The 18,747-nt window shown below is 36.7% G+C and overlaps 1 long non-coding RNA gene across 1 annotated transcript; it reads left to right on the plus strand.

Moving 5' to 3' along the window:
• Window positions 1-451: 451 nt before the first annotated feature.
• On the plus strand, window positions 452-16,276 carry LOC133320106 (uncharacterized). Its single transcript, XR_009753561.1, has 3 exons — window positions 452-897; window positions 1,202-1,326; window positions 16,077-16,276. It is a non-coding gene; the product is annotated as an uncharacterized LOC133320106 (long non-coding RNA).
• Window positions 16,277-18,747: the final 2,471 nt, after the last annotated feature.

Here is an 18,747-nt window from a genome sequence, read left to right on the forward strand (position 1 = left end):
ATAAAAGGAGACCTAGTTACTTAGTCTTCTAAAAAAATCTGGATATTCATAAAAATATTGGGATTCAGAGAAACAAAATACATCGCCTGGAAAAAAAAGAATTACCCATAGAGGGTGGGTGTTCAACGTGGCAGGCCACAGAAAATCTATACGGACTAGGGTGTTTATTAAACGTAAGATGTTTATTGTGTTACAAGTCTCGAATTTTCCGGAGTATCCCTGACTAACGAGCACGAAGCTTGGAACACGCTACAATGCACTGTTTGTTGTTACTAACGCCTCAATTGAAGTTGACCATCTCAGTGACTTACTGAAGCGTTCAAAAAATAGGAAAATCGATACAGACCTCTCAATACTTTTAAAACTAATTGTATCAGGGATGGGGACAGAGCTTATGTAGACTGCAATAGCAGTAACAGTAGATTGTAAAGAACTCTGTAGGGTAGAATAATATTACCTTCCTCATACCAAAGATTTTTTTAAATGAATTATTCCCATTTAATATAAACATATATAGGTAATTCAATAGTGTTATCTCTCACGCTTCAGATAATTATAAGAGCATCAACATATGAATAAAGTAACATATGCTGTTACTGAAACAGAAAGTATTTATGAACTCTAAGAGGATACTGAGCGATCGTCACACTCACGCCAACATAAAACACAGGCCAACCTCGGAGATCCGGAGTTCAGGGATCGGAGGGGAGCCAGCTTCAGTCGACATTTAATTAACCTTTTTATAACAAGCACCCACTGTAACCAAAACGTTAACACTTATTAAGATTGTCAAGTGTCACCGGATTGGGAATTACAGAGGCTGTATTGAAATCCAAGCGAGGGTGACTCCGACACCGCCCGCGAGGGAGTCAGAGAGGAGCAGTAATTGAACCTCAGGTGGCTGGGACTTGTAAATAATATTCATACCTTACAATTCCTTACATTTTGATGTAGCAACACGTGTGACGTCACTTATTGTTATATTTTTAGTGATTTGTTTATTCTTTGTTGATAAATTTTATATAAAGTGCTTGTACCGTTTTGATGTTTATCTCAATTTTTTCTTGATTTTAGCACCAATGACAAATTATATCGTGACTGTTAATGCAATAACAAACATACAAATAAAACTCACTGCTGAATTTACGATTTCGTTAAGAGATATTTCATAATTTGTTCTTGATGATGACAATATTTCTAGGCCGATCTTCCAAAAACTGATGGGATAATCCGATGTGTGTGTCACCCGATCTTTGACTCAACAAAGTCCATCGTCGGCGCGACAAAGGAAGCAGTTAAACAAATGAAATATGTATCAATTAGGAGGTATCTGTCACAACTAATACAAAGCATGTGTCGGGCTGTCTGCACGTGGTAACACTCCGGGACCGGCCAAGCGGAACGCTGTTTGTGAGCTTTACATTGACACTCAAAAAATCAATAAATAATTTTAAACATTTGCCCATCGTTGAGGTATAACTTTACAAGTTTACTAGTTTCCGGCAGAAAACTTTGAATTAACGAAATATTTTTGATGTAACGTCTTTGTTATCTGTCACGAAGCATCTTACTCCGCACGTGAAAGCCGCGAGAGTTCTCGACCTACCTTCATATAAAGGGCTTCATCTCAGGCGATAAACTTAGCGAATACATATTATATATAAATAAAAAATCCCAACAGAGGGTATTCAGTTTGCAATATAACAAACATCATCACGAGGAACAACTCTATTATCACCTTACGATGATTTACTTATTTAAATGGCGCTTTTATTCCTCAGATAATAAAATACATATTACCTCATAGCTTTATTTCATAAGAATCACTCGTGTCGTCGTATTACAGACGTTATTTTTAGAAAAATAAGAGCTACATTTCTCTGGCACAAGTAGAGAAAAGCTAAACGAAACAATTTGACTTAGTTGAGATGTTGTCGGGATTATTGACTTAAACGCAAAATTGGTATCGGATCTATTGTGCGTGCTCGCTTCATACCTGATGTTATTATAAAAAAATTATCTCCAATATTATAATAACATGAATATTCATAATAATTGTCCCATAAATTAAAACTCGTTCTATTCGCATACGAAATTACAGAGTACAGGTGCGAACAATAGCGAGGAGAGTGATTACAATATAACTTAATAATGATATAAAGAGGCTTATTAGAACCGATGACGAGTCGTTCCTTCTCACATAGATTAAATAATACATTTCAGAACGGACACTCTCCCGACCACAAACAGAAAGGTACGATTGATTATTATTTAGCAAGTCTTATTCCTTCTATTAAATAGTCTCTCGGTAAAAAAACTTTCGACTTGTGGTAGTTTTATACTTGGTCACACATACAATTAGTTGTACAGTGGCGGAAACTTAGAAAATAAAACGAAATGTGGCTAAAGATATGATATATATTATATATAGTGCGTTCTAAAATCGAACGGAGCTATCATGAATGGTGGTAACCTCTGTCGGAAGGTCGTGTAACGTTCAGAGAGCGCCGCTCTCTATTGTAGAGTCGGGAGCCGTCACTCTATCGCCACGCCCTCTCGTAATAAATGTATCAACTTCACACGTCCCACAATAGCGGCCAAAACAAAGCCTTTTCAACACTAATAAAGACCAAATTATCGGCTGCCGGTTGTACAGCCTTTCACGGGAGACTCCTATTACCTTACAAATTGGTCGGATTGATACGGAGTTTTTTTCCTTTTTGTAGGTTTAATTTGATATGTAGAGTGAATGGTATTTAAATCAATATATCTATGTTTGAATATATATTTTTAACTATTTATTAAAATTTATTACGTTTTACGGCAATTAATATAGGCGAATAGGAAAGTAAGGGATTATCTCGAATACAATACAATGACTGTGCTCTCGGCTCAGTATCAATTACTGTTTATTTATAACATAAAGGATTTACAAAGAAAGTGAAAACATCAAAAGACAATGACACAAAGGACATCTAGAGAGGACAATAGTTGAGGAGTGAGAGACACCAAGACGACCACACACGAACACTAATTATGACAGAGGACAGAGACAGATGTCGGATGAAAGTGAACGAGATGAAAAAATATTCAGCGAGACATCTGAAGCAAACGCCGGAGGATTACGCGGGCGCGGAGTGCAGACGGGCGACTGCGACCTTTAAGGTAGAACTTATACATGTCAAAATCGTGTGCCTGCTTTGACTATCTTAGCAAAATTAAATCTGCGGAACAGAATGTTACAAACGTTTATATTATAAAGCGGAAGAGATCATAATTCAGTAACAGCACGTTTCGGATACCTGAGTGTGAGTTGGTCCACGGAGTCGTCAATAGACAATACGTCACAGGACAAAGCGAGAGTGAAGTTATATATTCATAGCGGATTATCCGCCGGTTCGTGTATTAAGATCCGGCGACAAACAGACGAACTGCTCCAGCCAATAATCGCTTTATTTTGGTCTCTCTCGGTCGTTCACGGCTGATCTCGTTCTGGTAAAGCTCTGCTATTGTTGCGAGTCAAATTAAGAACGCCGTTTGAGTCTGTTCTGTGACACAATGTATATTATTGTAAATAAGTACTTCAGATTACGGACCACCATGGAAAATCTCGGATTTCAACTAATGGACGATTTGAATGTTGCGATAAAAGACTGTCTTTATCAGCGACTTATTGCTCGATCATTCGTTACGGAACAGAAATCTGATACATTACAATCGCTCCGACGATGCCATTTGAAATATTAACAATTTGGATTTTTACAAAAGCGAAGCGTCAGTATCCTTTTTCTTAAAACGTTTATACTTCTCGAACATAACATGGCCCCGATACGTCGCTTCTGTTACAACACAGCTCGAAGAACATTTCTGGTAACTTGTCCATATTAATACATTATATTATCTGTGAAGAGTGGCGAGAGTTGTGCGTGTGAGTGATCAGCTGGTAGTCCACTCCTAGCATGTTGGTAGTCGGTAGCCTTTACTCGGTAGTTCTTTGGCGGCGGCCGGGCCGCGGTCGGAGCCATTAGAACTACACTAACATAAACTCTCCATTCACAGAGCGACAGACGAATATGTAATGATTATGATGAACGCTATGGTTTACGGGATGGGAACAGTGAGGTTGTGACGTTTTAAATATGTGTAGATAGGTTTATATATATTGATGGATGAGCATTCATTACCGAGTGGTTGTGACGCCCGCGTCTGTTCGTGACTGGCCCGCCTTATGGTGTAGCTTTTAAACTATTCTTTACGAGCTGGCCACGATTCAAATGAAGACATACACACCTTGTAAAGGCTTCCGTAACAGATTGTTGTGTAACATTTAATAAATTTAAGAGGCTCTGACGGAACTTTTGAGATGTTCCAAGATATTCAAGAATTTTTATTGTGTTTTTTGTTAGTGGGGTTTGTAATTGAAGATAAGAGATGAATTTAATTTGGAGTAACGTAAGATATTAAACTTAATTTTGATATTATTAGAAAGTATAATATGTATGACGGGGTCAGGTCTGTAAGCCGGGACCTTTACACAGTGGAATACAAATCACATGGAACGAAAAATAATGTTGAAATGGCATTAGGTTAGATTCCATTACTGTGATATAAGTTGTTTGTCTTCATTCCCATGTAATAGAATTATAATATGGCAGCTTTCATTACAAATTATTAATCGGAACGAGTTTGAAGCGAGGAAATTAAAACGTAGCAGTGTGATCCTCTTATGAACATTTAAAATGCTTTACGGTAATGGTGTCTTATCGCGAGATAAACGTGAGATGCTGTGGCCCATCGGTGACTGGCCGCTCTCCGGGGACAGAGAGATAGTAATAATAATAATAATGTTATTATTTCAGGAAATATTGATTCTTTATTATATTGTGTTTTATTAAAACCTTAAAACTCTAACTAACTTAATACAATCAACACATCCCACGCGGTGTAAACTATTGATGCACATTAAACTTCTATTTAATATCATATTCTCGGCTCTCCGTCCCGGGGTCCCGGGTGTGTTCGCAGCTTTGTCGTTTTAATGAAGTTATCTCCACGATTTATTCATGGCACCGCTAATGTGTGGGTAAGTTTGTCAGCGCGGAAGTCAAAACCACCCCAACACACTGAAGCAGGCCAATATAAACTTTAAGCACAAACATTAAGGTTCATCTTGTAATGATTTAAATAACAAACGACCTTTAACAGTGGATATTGATTTGATATCTTTCTCGGTCCACACAAGGTATATTTTTGTGTGCGCTCTAGTTGTTGAATTGTATTGTAAATCGTTGAATAGATGTATAAAGCGTAAGAAATTAGGTGACATTGATGTCTGTGTATTGTCCGCCTGGGTGTGGCGGGTGTCGTACTAACAGAATTGACATTTTTATATCATACACGTTTGACATTTAGTTGTGTTAGGAAACAGAACTTGGTCTTTTATTGTGCAAATGAGATGATTTTAAATGATTAAAACTATAGTTATCATTAACAATAAATGTTCAGTTATGTATATTTATATTTTTATGAGAACCTATAAATATACGTAAATTAATTGTTTTAGATTTGGTTGCAAATTTTCAATAAACTTAGGTGTACAGAACCCAGCTGCAGTCAGGAGGTTACACTTCATATCTGACCTGATTTGTCCAGGACAATGCCCACTAAGGATCCTTACAATTATAACTTTGTGTATCTTTATGGTCGTTATGATTTTATAACTTTATTTGAAATCACTCGTATCACAATAACTTTCCCATGACGGCGGTCTAGGATCAGGTCGAGTCATTTATCGTCTGAAAAGTTACCTAAATTGTTCAAAATGTATCGTGCAGTACATACACAGACGAAGTTACCGACAACGACTAGCATGATTCAGTCATACACCGCTCACATCATTAGTGATAAGTGTATTTTAGATTTTATCAAACTTACTTAAGATGTTGTATAACTAAGTGAGATAATTATTTATTTTATCATTTGTGTACTGATTGGCTAACATTGTTAATTAGTGCGAGTGGACTCAGATCGTGAGATAGGCTCGAGTATCGCTTAAAGGAGGTGAAAGTCATATTGAGACTGTATTCAACATCATGTCGTGTCAGTGAGTTGAGTCTTAAGTTATTATTTAAGACATACGTTACTAATATTTTTTCTAGTTAATTTTGTCATTACATAAAATAAACATTAAATTGATATTCATAAACAGATCGTTTAACAAACAAGGATTATATAATCGGTTTCGTTTGTATTTTTAAACACTTGCAGTACTCTTAGACGAATGTCTTCATGAGTTAAATGTTTGAGCTAATTGAAAGATTAGCGCTAAACATAAAGCCAGCTGCGGTTTTCTACGGCACATTTTTTTAACTTTGAATTCTTTATGTAATATTTTGTCACGCCTCACAAAATATAAAAGAGCATTTGATTGAGCTGTTATAAAATCACGCTAAGCTGCCGCGAGTCGGTCTTCATCCGACATAGCTCCTAAACATGTGTGCAAACATAATTCAATATACTCGGTACAAAGTATCGACTAGGAAGGGTAATAGTACAATACGGCTAATTGTACCTCCTCGAGACATCGGCGACAGCGAGCGAGCGGCGAGTGGGTCTGAGATTATGAGACAATTTAAGACTCACAACTGCTTTTCTCTCTGTCGAATGCAATAATTTTTACGACGGAGTCTCAATATAATAAAGAAAATATAAAAATTAATAAAAGTATAAGCTAGGTCTAGATTCCGCTGCCTCCTGTAACAGCCACCATTCATATTTGTCTGCTCCCGCGCCGATCAAATAAAACATTTATAAATATTTTGTTGTATTATAGTAGAGCGGAGCCCGGGCCTGCGGGACCTCGCCCGGGACTCGCCCGCGTTTAACGACAAAACGGGGATGGAAAGACAGACTAACATACTCTATATATTACATTAAATCATTGCGACGAGGGGTGGAAACTGTATACAAGTTTTTTGTACATGAATATTGTGTTACAAATTAGCCTAACAGTTCGTTTCCAAGTTTCTTAATATTATTATGAAGTTTGTTTTAATATTTTATCAGAAGTTTTGTCATTGTGTGGTTTATTTTGCTATTAAATAATCTTTGCTTGTTTTTTCAATAATAAAAAGGTTATATATACATATACATAATGTTCTAAATCATGTTTTAATATGGTCTAGTAAATATTAAGTGTGCTCGCTGGCATCCCTCCGTCGAACGAACCCTCGCAACAATAATAATTACACTGTAGTTGTAACAATTGTAGTGTAGAATTAAATCTCGCACAGCTTGAGATTTGTTTTGCAAAATATTATGGTAATAACAAAAGGTGTTTCAGTTTGGATAACTTTAATAGAATTCCTTAGTGACGTTACTCGCCTGTTTCACCTCGCGTTAGAACACGGAGTCGTGTGAACAGATGTATGTTTGACTAATAAATAAAACAACATTAATACTAAATATTCTCGTTTAAAACTAGAAGTGAGAACCTTGGATCCTGTTTGTGTGACATGTGTCGTATAGTAGGGTAGGCACGAGTAGGTACGTACATGTAGGTACATAACATCATTATCGGAGAGCGTTCGTTATCGAGATCGTTAAGTGGCGTTCGTAACAAAAAACTGTTTCACCTTAAATAGCTTCATTTTATCTGAGGCAGTTTGTTTAATTCTTAATTTGCCGATAAAGTCGAGCGGTCGCCGCAGTCCGCGCCGCTCAGTGTTCTAAATTAGACGACATTAAGACGTGTCACAACAGAGGCCGGGGACGGGAATGTTTTCTATATTCATTAACCGCGACGAATTTTGATACGAGTTTAATTTACAATTTAAAAAACACCCCGCTCTGTAACGTTACGCTCGCTTTGTAAAAAGCTGCGCTCGCGCATGGGACCTTAAAAATGGCGCCTAACAAATCATAAGGAAACGGGTGAAATGTATTGTTAGTAATGAAATAAAAATAATTCAAAATGTAACTAGTGGGGTGCAGGGTGTAGGATCCAGGGTGCAGGGTGCAGGGTGTAGGGTGTGTTCAGTTTGATTGTGCGTGCGCCATGTTGAATAACATTCGCCGCGTGACGAATCATTGCGTTCAAGTTGTTCTTCTAGCATTGTCCTTCGTGTTTATATATTTTACTATTTGATCTGTACGTTCATTTTATCTTCACCCAAACAATTATCCGAAATCAACGGTAAAAATTAATTTGTTGACGACATTTGGCTTTATTTTAGACTTAATATAATATTTTCAATGAACAAACATATTTTACTATGTAATTCGCATGCCCCATTTTATTATGATAATGTGGTGTGAGACCACGTCGTACCCCACAGACAGACAAACCCTGATTTATGTTAGTAGATGTTCTCATTGCTGAGTCGAATGAAGCGTCTCAATTTGCGGGTATTGTGTCGACTCGCGGCGTCGCTTCCCTCGCGCCCCGTATTATTTATTGATTTCCGTGATTTATTTATTTATTAATAGCTACATTGTGGGTTGTTTGGTTTTTTCGCCACGTCCCAGTCGGATCCCGGTCACGGCGGCTGAGCTGTGACCAGATACTGTCGTAACATTACGAACTCGGAACGTTACAAAACAAGCTTCAAGTTCAATGATTACGAGAATTCGATGAATTTAAAATGGATCCACTCTCGAAATGAAAACGAGTTATCATTTGTTGGCGCGAGTTATCTAAATGATTCCAAATATTATAATAAAACAAGCCGGCCTTTTACTGGAAGCTCTTAGCGCACTTAGCTAACAAACATCACTTGAACGGCATTTAAATCGGCTATAACTGATATCGATCTGTCCGTCGGTGCGGATTAAAGCATAGGAGCTAGCGTCTGACGAGCTGTTATAGTAACAATGTTATATATTCCACGTTTTATTATAATCGCTTGTCGGTTATGTATCGCGTGTGTAGAGGCGGCGGAGGCGGCGGAGGCGGTTGCTCTGTTGGACAACACTCGTGTCGATTTGCATGCATTACATACTAACAGCTCGTTAAGAATCTCTCGTTTTGATGATCACTAACTAACGCAACCAAACCTCCGGCTTTACCTGACACACTTTTATTATAACATTCAGCTCAGTGGCTCAGTAACTCAGCTAACAAAAGGTTTACATACAGATATACTTTTGTATCTCAGCTAACGTAACGTATTTAAAATATATTTACTAATGTCTTAGGGACGGACTCGTTGTTGGCTGCGGAACCCTCGGTGACACTCTTACTACTGAGTTATTCACAATCATTGTCACAATCTGGTTGCTTTCCGTCTCGATTCCTCCGTGAGTACTCTCTCGTACTTATCACAATCATGAAGAACATTCAATCCGTCTGCCACAACCACCGATTGCAAAATGTTATATATACATACATTAGTTATTTAACTCTGCATGTTATAAAAGTTTTATAAAAATAAAGAAAGGACAACATTTTAAAGTTTGAATATATAAAAAAAAATCTTTAATATCCAAAGTGTGAAGAGCCGCGTCCAAATTCAGACACGACAATATAATATAATGATTTAATATGTAGTGTGTGGTCTCGATATCTTTTATCATGGCTCAGTCCGCGCCGCCGTCCTTGGCTGCGTCGTGGAGGTGTCGGCCGTTACTAACTCGATAATCTAAATCCTATTGTGACGGAAAATAAGACAATATTGTGGTAGTATGATAACAATTGGAACTGCGCAGATTCGACCGGACTCATATCTGCGCTGCACACACACATACGAAGCGAATATTATATGTGATGTGAACCTGAAGGTGTCGCATCTAGTAGCTACGGTGTAACCCTCAGAGGCAATGAAGATGGGAGAGTCTTTATTGTATATGACTAAGGTATATTTAAGTAACTCTTGGCACATTGCTTCGTGTTTCAGGCTGACATTTCGATATGTTTTACTTTATTTTTTTAATTATTTTTTTTTAAAGAACTTTTAGTGTTGTTTTTTACTTTATTAATCAGCCCTCATCAGGTTTAACTTGTTTTGCAATACATAATATATGAATTTTTTTTTAATCTGTCAAAAATGTGATAACTGCTCTTTAAATATACAATACTTTAATCAAAACTAACTCGAAATACAGATGATAGCATATGTGACTGTTCACAGGTTGTAGATACTTAACGACGGACAAAATATATAATGGCCTAAGAGTTTACAAAACACACGTATCATAAATAATAACTACGCTTAATTACTTTTAAGTGTCTGTACAAGATTTTATCTGACCAATAATCTTTAATTTCTTAACTCCAACCTAATTATGTTAAGTGAAGATTTCAATTTAAATCTAGTGATTTGCTTTACAATCATTAGTTTCACGTAACAATGACCAAACAATAAACATTACTTCATATTAAAACTTTGTCTCCTTCACTTTGGTTATCGTTTCAAGTATTTTATCGTCGGGGAATTTCCTTCTTATCAAATCATACGTAGGTATTTCTGTAAAGTCTTCAATGTAATGATTTAAGAATTATTCATATTTAATTTTGACTCTAACACTGCATAGAGTAAAAAAAAATCTAAATTTTTCCATTGGCTTGAGTAAAACCGGGAGGTAATTTAATAAACAAGTGTATCAATAAATACTTAAAGATAACTCAACAAACGATCGTTATCGTAAAGTCATAAATCACGAATAAATAGTTTGTTTTTACGATTAAAGAATGAACGGACAACAAACTAAAGACGACACACTCTCGTCGAGGCTTGAGTTGGGCGCCGTCACCCACAGAGAGGGGGAGGTATAAAATTCGAAATTATAAAACAACACCGCATTTATTTATATATATTGAATTTAGTCTTAAGGAAACGTAAGGTCCTACTCCCCTCTGACATATCACACATAATATATAATGTATTACGCTAACTGTGTGTGTTACATAATGTTTATTCAAAAATATTTAGCTGAACGTCGCTGTTCGGAGCCGATCACTCATGTGATATCTAATCTAATCTGAAACAGAAAAATCACAAAACGTGCTCATTGTGTCCGTTATCCGTGATAAACGAAAACGTATCTGCAGCATTAATAGACCTTTAAGGCAAATGATAACTTTATTATAAACAACGTGATAGCGTCTTAATGCAGAGGCGAGGTAACTCAACAACATATAGTCGCTCCACAGACGAGATATCGACTCACTTCACTCGACTTGCACATAGAAAAACATTTATATCACACTGAAGGAAATATGAAAATATAATAATTTGATATTAATTTATTACTTACTTAAGAATATATGAGTGAACTTATGCAAGTCTCACCAAACGTCACTCAACATATTGCGGTATTGTCAAACTCGTGCGAGAGTTTACTTTGAAAACAAGGGAGTGTTCAACATTAATAAATGTAATAGAGAGTTTTCAGGTCGGTTACAACGGTGTCAGCGATGTCAGAATGTGAGTGTCGGACATAATTGAGGAATGAGTCTGCGGAAGCATTGTGCTACCGAGCGAGCCAGCGCCAAATTATACAGCTCGCTTCAAACACGCCGACCGCATTATGTTTTATTGACATTCATATTGTGTAATTTAGTTATTACTTTTTGGACGGAAAATATGGCTTTTGTTGTTAGCATCGCGAGTAGAGACAGGTGGCGAGCGAGTGTTACGAAATGGAAGGTAAAAAATAGTATAATATTAAGTCGATCGATGCCGTTCATAGAAACAGAGGTTTTTAAACAATACAACGCATAATAAATGTTGTTTGGTAATCGCGGGCCGACATCGGATCTACGAGTGTTAAGTAAATTAATTTACATAATAAAGGAGTCATTCCTTGTTTCGTTATATTTGTAATACAAGGGATTAAACGGAGCAGTCATGCCATCAGCTAGCGCACACGGAACACGACTCCGGGAACATCGACGACCAGGAGATGTAATGTGTGTCCTTATGTGACACACGTATAGTCTACAACTTACGATTGTGGATTTCATCAATAATACAATACAATACATACATACAATTTGTATTTTCCTAAAATTCACTGGCCGGCTTATTTGATACTACCGAATAACATATTTTAATTTTTAAAAATCACGTGAAGTATCCTTCTTCATTTCATTGTATGATAAATCGTGAATACGACAATCGTGTCTGAGGGTCACGTGGAGGTGAAAACTGGTCTAATATACAAACGGAACAAATATAATTATAATAATTGGTGCGGCGACTCAAAGATATGGAAATGTAACGAACAGCTCACAATAGTGGGGACCGGGGGCAGGGAGCCGCCCGGCGACCGAACTCACAGTAGACTCGCAATCAACAGATCCATAACATTTAGATAACCCAGATGCTTGCTGAAAATCGCCTCACATATAATAGAATAAATATTAATCATAGTTTTCTGAAATATTCAGTGGAGTTAGATGCTGGGTACCTCACAGTCGACCGCAGCTCACAGACGATCATTTGCAAAAAGCAGTAAGGAAGACAAATGATTCAAGAACTATTACTATCGTCATCAAAAAGTAAAAATATCAATTTAAGGTATATGTATATATATACATAACAGAGAGAGAGCACTTTATGATTCTGATGTGATTTCGTTTCTGTCTTCTAGCGGCGGTTGTAACATTTTTTCCTTCAAACTTTACATTTGATATTAGCTTATAATGATAAGCTTATTCCTATTGTTGCGAGTAAACGTGTTAGGGGCGACACAATTAGGCCGTTCACAAAAGTCTTATCGGACGATCGCGATGAACACAAAGCAGAGAGGAAACAACTAGCGAATATCGTTATAATGTGATGATCAGGTTTCGTTTGGTGGTGACCAAATAAAAGATAATCTCATTCAATGTTTGGGAAATAATAGAGACAGCTTCTTTAGTTGGCGTCAAATGACACATACAGCGGGACACGCAGCGCCAGCTCCAGGGTGACGGGGACTGCACTTCAGGAGTAACGGAACTTTGAAAGTTTCTCCAAACTTTAAATTATCATTCCATGCTTTCAACTAGTTACATCGTCATATATTGATATAGATAGTATATAAAGTTGTTATTCCGTTAGTCGGTTCCTAAAAGTTCTTCTCAAACCTGACTTCCGATGTATCCCGTTATATCTGTTTCCTCCTAAAAACATCTCCATTTTGCAGTAAACATAATAAACTCTGACAAAAATATCAGATGACAAACCACAAAGTAACAAACGAAAAACTTCGAATTTCAATTGAAATATAATAGCTATTAGATAATATTAATAATTGTACAACAAATAGTTCACACACAGCTCTGTGACGGTGTGTGTGTGTGTGTGTTTGTGTGTGAGTGTGATAGCAATCTGTCCGGTAACGAAAAACGATATGTTTGTAGATCCTAATCAGCGTCTCAACTTACACAGACACACATACACACACACACACATACAAAAAACAATGTTATTCTACATTGTGCAACTCTGTTTAGTTCATTGATAGTCGCTCACTCACTGATAACATCTCACATTATATTAATGTCTGAAAATGCAATAAGATTGGCGAACTACCGGCTTTAACAAATGTCTTTAATATGAGGTCCGTTATAAAGATGACTTTAACTTCTATTATGTAAATATTTAATTATGTTCTAAAATACATTTCAGAGAGAAAAAACTCTAAAATATCACAACAATGGGATATTACAAGGTGAAGCATTTTATGGGAAAAAGGGTAATGGATGCCAAAAAAATATTTTTAGTCTAAATAGCTACCATTTAAGGCTATTAAAATAGACGCAAAAATCTCCTATGTCGAAAAACAGGAGTACAATAAGAAGCGTATAAAACCGCTTTTGGACAAAGAGAAAAATGAGTAAAACAAGAAGAGAATACAGCGAGAGATGAAAGTGACGTTGGATGTGGCGGCAGTCGGCTGAGGAGTGGCCGTGTGACGAGATAGTGTCAGATACTAACATACTCTGACACTTGACCTGAGAGAACCAAGCTTTGACACTCTTCAGGACGTTTATTATTTTATTTCATCGCACACATTTGAAATATTATGTGCAATGAGACAACTTAAAACCAACATACACTACACGGGATTTAATGATGTAGGGAAATAAAAGCAAATGTTCCTCGATCTATCTTATATTGTATATTTTTCTTTAACAACATCATTCGTTGTAAATCAAACATAATTTTTGATATCGGTCCTTGCTGCTGCAAATCCCTGGTGACCCTAGTCCGGCCTCCTACAGCTCGCGGCGTGAACCAAAGCAGTTCGACCGCAAATAAACAAATAAACACTAGAACACACCGCCGTCCGTCACTCCCGACTCCCGACTCTTGACTCCTGACTGACACCTCACGCTACCAGTAACAATGTGAGTCTCAAACGATTTAGACAAGGTTAGAAGAAACGTCTCGCGGAGACTGCTCCGAGAGAGTCCTCACATCTCGATCGGATCTCATCTCTCATATTATATACACTTTGAACATTCCGATGTAACGCTTCTTAATAAATCCCCGTTTTTCGAGTCTCGTTTGACTATCTTTTAATAGTTGCTTCAAAATACAGAAAATAATTATGAGGAAATATTTATAACATTTTATAAGATTTTTCGACGGATACTAGCGATAGTCGGCGATAGTCGGCGATAGGCGATATGCGATACATTACAATATATCTCTGTCAATTTAATATGTCTAGACAATGTGATATAAAAGTTATAATCTCGCTGCAAACACTTTGTTTGTTGACAATCAATTGTAAACGTTATTTCAAGCAAAATATAGTCAATTTCGTCGGATCTCCTCGATAAAAATGATAAAGTAACACTTCTTTCCCCATTATCATCTGTTTCCAAGTGCCCTAACAATTATTTGACAGATATTAACCGACGACAGATAGCAGATAGGACGGACGATTTCGCTATCTCAGACATAGTGTCGTAGAAGCAGTCACATTACGTTACATAATGAACATTTTCTAAAACACAACTGCTTAGAAATAAACAAGGGCAATGTTTTCGTATTATTTATTAAAGAAGATACTTCAGTTATTAAATTAAATGACTTTAATATGTTCATTTTTATATTAAATGACAGGGGCGAGCGTTCTGCTATAATAGAAGTGGATTTCATCGGTGTGTTGTGATATGTCATTAGTCTATTAATATTTGAGAGACTCCACGGCCGTCCACACACTACATTTATTGAACAACCATCGCTAACAGTAGCTAACAGTAGGGCTGTTCACAACAGAGTACATGTTACATGATCTATAATTATTATAAAATAATATGTAATATATATACATCACAATCATAAAATATAAAGCTTCTGTATTCAGAATTGTTTACAAATATTAAGTGAAACACGGGAATGCCTATAGTTTAGACAAAACAAATAAATCGCGTTACGGATCATCAATAATACTTGTAATGTATTGAATGATGAAACAGCCAGCGACAGCCAGCGACAGCCAGCGACCTCCTGTCATATAACACATGCACATTTCGCCACAGCCTGTACATAGATTGTAGGTGTATGAATATTTCAATGGTAGGTAATGTCCATGTGTTGGACAATTGTAAGTATCAATATTACATAGGAATCACTAAACACTGCCTTGGATTCGGTCCCACTAGTACTGCCTAGTTTCTAGTGTCTTGTGTCTAGGGGCTAGTGTCTACATACAAAACTATACTTATACACTTTCCGAGCTATGTGATATTACGTTGACATCAATCTAATGTGGAGTTTTATATTTAGTAGCGTTTTCTGCTCTTAACAAATTCTGTACAGTGAGATCTGATCTTAAACTAATGGTAAATACCGTATAGTCAAATCAAAAGTAAATGTATATGACATGCAGCAAGCGACTGTTCATTAAAGATACTATTTCGTATTCTTTTGATGAGAACAATCAAAAGGTTTCTTTCACTTCAAGGTCACCGACAAAACGTTAAAATGAATTTCGTGTTAATATATTTTTAAAAATTCTCGTCATATTTTATAAACTAATCATAATTTTAGTGTTCGCTATCAGGAGTTAGGTAAAGTCGAAACAAACAAAATGTTTCGAGTTAGAGCTATCCGTCGTATAATTATCGACAATTACAGGAAGCCGGTCCCGGGCGTGCATAACCCATGAGGCTAATGAAGTGAACTGCGTGACCACAACATTCAAACATTTCTTTTCCCGAGCGGCCGGAGCTGCAGCTGGTGTGCTTCTCACCGCTCCCGCTACCCTGATGCCTTGAATCATCCACTGTTCAAAACGAAACATCGACTGTACCTCATACATTAAATAAGTCTACTTCCAAAAATTCTTTCATTCAAAGAGAACCTCCTCACTGGTGTTATTCATTTTAATGGAATGGTTACTATAAGGATGTCAGTCATCAGATCCTTAAAACCAGACAATCAATGTTATTGTACATCAACAGAACTGATATCAAATTTTTAAATATTTTACTCATATATTTGTGTAACATAAGTCCTATTAGTCTAGATAAATAAAAAATACTTAATTCTGTTATTTCGGTAAGAGCAATGTACATCAAAATATTGTTAAGTTGAGTGTACATATAGTGAAACATAATGATGATATCAAAAATGCAAGCGATTAAACGTCGAGGGGGCGATCAGTCCGCGACGGTCGACCGCGGTCATTCCGTCTATAATTTGACTGGGACGGACCAACTATTACTTAGTCTTGTAGCTTTCATAAATACTTTACTTTACTTAGGGAGCGTTGTTTCTGTTACACGGGGTATTGGACGGACGGCAACAAACAGCCTGCTGCGGCTCCACGGCTCCACGGCTCGAGGGTGGGAACTCCTAGGTCGACTTATTCATCGGCTTCGATTTAGACTATGGTTTGAGGGTTCGAGTCCAGGTAGCACTGAAGTAACTTTGTGACAAAACACAATACATTACGCTTACATTTTAATAGCATTAATCTACTTCGTAGTGTATCAGGGTGAACGGCCGCAGTCGGAGGTCCACACTCGACGATCACTTCAGCGATCTGAAGAAGTCTCTCAGTCGTTTACTTGGCTTCACGTCGAGAGAACACATTTTTTGAAACATTCTCACGTAATGCAACAACGAGCGTTCTTGTCAGATATATTGTTAGTTACGAGTGAAGGTAGTTTGATTATTTCACATGACATTGCTACAAGGACACGGCGAGTGCGAACGGTCGAGCGGCCGATGGGTGTGTCTCCGCGTGTTCTGTTCTGAACTATACTTAACTAACACGTAAACAGATCACATCCCCTACCACCTGTCCACTCTCACGACCAAGTCATTATGTCAATTATCAATTATCTTTAACTGCGCTTGTTTGTTTTCCATCCGACGTCCGTCCGTCGGTCCGTCCTTGTATTTGTAGAATAGTTTTAGTATAAATACTCGAAGCGATCGCTGATTCATAATAGCTTTCATTTTTGTTTGTTCGTCTCACCACACCGATGCCTAAATATATCTTAATGTATATTGAATGAATAAATATCCAATAAAGAGACACTTGTCCGTCTTTTCTCACCGACTCTCTCTTGTTGATGTCTCGTGATGCCGCTCGCCTGTGAGGTGCAGCTCCCTGGCTCTGATAGCGCTATCTTAGTGTTCCCAATTTACATTTCGATATAAATATAGATCGGAGCATCGTTAACATACGCTCTAATGACTTTAAACGAAACGTTTAGAAGTCGTCTTCGTCTAACACACATTATCGGTTATTAAATCTAAAGGTTATTTAACATTTAAATGTAATTAAAAATATTTAACGAAGTGAATTTTGAGTCTACACTGATAAAATAGTTTGTGAGCGAAGCTGTCTGACCATCTGTCTGTCCGTGTCCGTGTCCGTGTATGAGCTGGAAAATGTCATCAAAGTTATTGTCTTCTGATAATTATGAACTAGTAATGGTGGACCGTGGTCCAGGGAGGGAGATGTGGAATGTAAGGTGGCGATGGATTTATTTTAAATTGATTTTTATAAAACCAATAATAAAATATTTACGATTTAAACAAACAAATAGTCTTGGGAATATGTTGTATATTGATTGGTAACGTGTTATATTTCTCCCAACTGGAAAAAAAACGATAAGCTATGTATGTTTTTGAATTGTATTAAAATGCATAAAAAATCACTTACTTTTAAATACCTTCCTACCTGAGGCCGTTACACGAGTGTGATGAAAGTTATTACGTTTTGAATAGAGCTTTGAAATTATTGTAATTGTATCACAAGCAGCGACTAGCGAGTGTTTCAACCGCTCCGAAGAGAAATAAAAAATGTTTTTTTTAACTAATATCATATAAATAATTAAAATTATTTTTTTATTCTACAATTATGTACGTTACGAGTACACGTAACTGTTTACTATGGACAATGAAATGTTATGAAACTGACAGATATTGTAGTATGTTACGTATTTTGATTAATTTACATATACCTGTTCTCTTATTAACACATATATATATATATATGTGTGTATGTGTGTATGGGTGTGTGCGTGTGTGTGTGCGTGTGTCAAGTCTAACAACATACGTGATGGAAACTTCATTTCTTTTTCTATTTTTAATGTTAGTATTTTTTTAGGATAACTGTAAACGTACTTAAACAGATCACAGTTGTTGTATAGAATATATCTTAATTAAAACAGCAGAGTTTGTGTGTTCTAACGGTATAGCGTTCAGAATACTCTGCATGAAATATTTGCCATGTTTTTAATTTAATATAAAAAAAAATGGCAAATATTTTTTTAGTTTGTTTTTTAATAAG

This window comes from Danaus plexippus, chromosome 4, assembly GCF_018135715.1.
Source record: "Danaus plexippus chromosome 4, MEX_DaPlex, whole genome shotgun sequence".
Lineage (NCBI taxonomy): Eukaryota > Metazoa > Arthropoda > Insecta > Lepidoptera > Nymphalidae > Danaus > Danaus plexippus.